This window comes from Mustela lutreola, chromosome 8 (assembly GCF_030435805.1).
Source record: "Mustela lutreola isolate mMusLut2 chromosome 8, mMusLut2.pri, whole genome shotgun sequence".
In the NCBI taxonomy this organism is placed as follows: Eukaryota; Metazoa; Chordata; class Mammalia; order Carnivora; family Mustelidae; genus Mustela; species Mustela lutreola.
The window spans coordinates 58,920,205-58,923,543 of record NC_081297.1 but is presented as its reverse complement, the minus strand read 5'-3'; the positions used below and the strand labels follow the sequence as shown (position 1 = coordinate 58,923,543).

At 31.9% G+C, this 3,339-nt stretch overlaps 1 pseudogene; it reads left to right on the top strand.

The window, feature by feature from the left end:
• The first annotated feature begins 1,205 nt into the window (after positions 1-1,205).
• LOC131839736 (olfactory receptor 6C3-like) lies at positions 1,206-1,851 on the top strand (annotated as a pseudogene).
• The last annotated feature ends 1,488 nt before the right edge of the window (positions 1,852-3,339 follow it).

The following is a 3,339-nucleotide window of genomic DNA, read 5'->3' as shown; positions in this document are numbered from 1 at the left end:
TGATATTTCGCTTTTTTCAAAATATGTGTCTATTTCTAAAGGAAGACAATGCAGATCATCAGAAAAAAAAAAATTTAAAACCGGAAAATAAGGCACAATACAGCACTGACACTTATCACCTACTCACTTGACCAGTTCATGTTATAAAATAAAGATCAGCAAATATTAGGAACTTATAGGACAAAGGAAATTCTGGTTACTAAGATTAAAAAGAGAACAACACAGGTGAAAGCCATATAGACTAATTTTCCAATTTGTGTTTTCTATAAAGTAAATCTTAGAATTTTCTTTATTCTACCTATTTATTCTAGAAAGAGGCAATGAGATATGTTGGAATTTAAAAACTCCTTTATGAATTCCTTCTTGTTCTCAAACAAATTTAAGATTGAAAAGACCAAGTGAACATAGTTGCAAAACAAAATTGTGTTAATTTACAAAAAAAAGAACATTAAAATGATAAAAATAGATCAATATGTAATATGAACTATATTATTGATATAGGTCTATCTATGTGAGCGTTAATTAGTGTCTCTGGCTTCACTAGTGTTTCCCATAAATTAGGACGTTTACTTTTATTTACAAACAAGATAATTCTAATCTTATATTTTCGTGATTGGAAACACATTTATTTCTGCAGAGCATATTAAAAAGAATGCACCTTAAGAATAAAATAATTAAGCTATTCTTAAGGTCTCTAATTGTGTTGGGCCTTTAATTTCCATCAAAGCCTTACAAAACAAGAAAGTATTTTAAAGGCCTCAAAATTAAAACTCAAAATTAGATATTTCACTCCTAAGAGCATACAATCTTGGAAACTGGAACATGGTGTCTCAATATATAAATCCAAATATAATTACTGTGTTGCTGTAGAAACATAATTAAGAGAGCTACTGCAAATATTGACAATTTGGGTACAGGTACAGGTCTTACATAAAGGCACTCAAAAGGGGAACTTTAACATAGAACTGTGAATACGATTTTCCTTATCAAGAGAGGTTGCGTAAATTATATGTGACAGACTGAGTGTATTTTGCAAAAATGCACATAGGAAAAAGTTCCATTGCTTCATTTATTTGGACTACTAATATGAACATTAAAATTTTTAAATTTTCAATTCCTTTACTATTAAAATACTCTTTTTTTTTTTTTTTTGGTCTTGTTTCTCAATAGTAGAGTAGACTTTGCTTAAAGAAAATAAAAGCAGCATGAGAAACCATACAATTATAACAGAGTTCATACTCCTGGGCATCTCACATGATCCACAGCTTCAGGTTGTGATCTTTATCTTTTTATTTATGTCTTATGTATTAAGTGTCACTGTAAAAAAAAAAAAAAAAAAAAAAAAAAAACTATCATCATCCTCACCTGGATAGAATGACATCTCGAGACTCCTAGGTTTCACTTACTGCAGAATTTCTCCTTCTTAGAAATCAAATTTATCAGTGTCTCTATCCCCAGATTTTGGGGGGCAACCGTTACAAATGCCAAGGCCATTTCCTATAAAAATCGTTTAGCTCAACTATTTTTCTTCATCTTCATGGGTGTTTCTAAATATTTCCTTCTCACTGCCATGTGTTTTGATTGATACATTACCATTTGCAAGCCTCTTAATTATACACCATCATGAGCAAAAAAATCTGCACCCTGCTTGTCTTTGGGTCCTGGCTAGGAAGATTTCTTACCATTTTCCCACCACCCATGTTCATCCTCCAACTAGATTTCTGTGCTTCCAATATAATTGATCATTTCTCTTGTGACTATTTCCCCATCTTACAACTCTCATGCTCAGAGACATGGCTTTTAGAGATTATTGGTTTTACTTTGCTTTTGTCACTCTGCTCTTTACGTTAGATTGGAGAGCCAGATGCAGGATTTGATCCTGGAACTCTGGGATCACAACCTGAGCTGAAGGCAGACACTTAACTGACTGATCTACCCAGGCACCCCTACATTAGAATTTTAATCAATCAAAACAAGAAACTCTTCAACATCTATTGCTGGTGAGCAACAGAGCAAGGAGAAAATATATAAAGGTTTAGTAGTAATACTAAACATTCTTATTGGAAGGCAGATGAAAAATATGGAGTAAAGAATGGACTTAGTACTATGCAATAGATGATCTGTTTTAAAAAATGGCATGGAGTAGATACACATTCAGTAGAGATATGCATTAGGAGCTAGATTTTATCTATTAATCTCTGAAAAATAATATCAAGGGAAACAAACTTTACCTAGTGTGGTTGCTTGCTTGCTTTTTTTTTTTTTTTCTGCCTCATTGGACACTGTCCCACAAGCTTCATTTTCAAATTCAACATTATTGTGTATGATGTTTTATATTCCTTAGTGTTTTGTGTATAGTCCTATTCTGGCAATTTTGATTCACTGAATTATTCCCAGTGAGCCAGCAGCAGAGAGAACAGATAAAACAATAAGTAGTTTATACGACATAAAATCTATGTAGAAACCATGCCAGACAGTTTTAAAACACCTTTTGATGTTTTTTCTTCCTCCTCTATTTGCTACTTTCTCTTTCTCTGTACTCTAATATACTTCCTATAGATAAAATGGAAAATTTAAGACAAAAACATTAGCAGCAGAAAGCAAAATGGTTCACTGAGAAGAAGTGTGTCTGGGAATGCTGGGTTTCCCTGGATTACAACAATGACAGCTGCTAATATTTTTTATGTTCCAGCCATTCTGCATGTTCATAAGCCTGTATGAAAATCAGAGCTAAGTCTGACACATAGAAAGCAATGGAGCTCCTAAACTGTATCATTGCATCATTACTTATCATCTCAACCTTTAACTAGATTAAATAGGGTATACTGGAGTTCTATTTTGCAAGTGGGTATAGAAGTCCATGTTTTGTTTTATTAATCAATTTTTTTCATTTTCTATTAAATAAAAGGCAGGAGATTACCATCTCTGTGCCTGTTTTCTAAACAGGATAAGTAGTACCTTCTTTAAGAGAATAGACTTTAATTTTAGGTAGTCCCTGATTACATTGAACAGTTGTTAGTTATATGAATATATCTAAGGTACAAAAGCAAACTGACCTCAGTTCTTCATTTGTGAATAAAAATTAAGTTGCATAAGTGTGTCATGATGAAGACTGAATGAGATAGAATATATAAATCCTTAATATGTTATTGTAATACATAATGCCTTTCTTTAAACACAGTTACTAAGAATATTCTGTCCAAAGTTGGAAATCAATTCTAACTATAAGAAGATAAATAAACCAGCTCTTCATAAAGCATATTTAGTACCACATGGTTTATACAGCACTTTCATTTATATTATTTCTTTTTTTAATTAATTAATTAATTTATTTTCAGC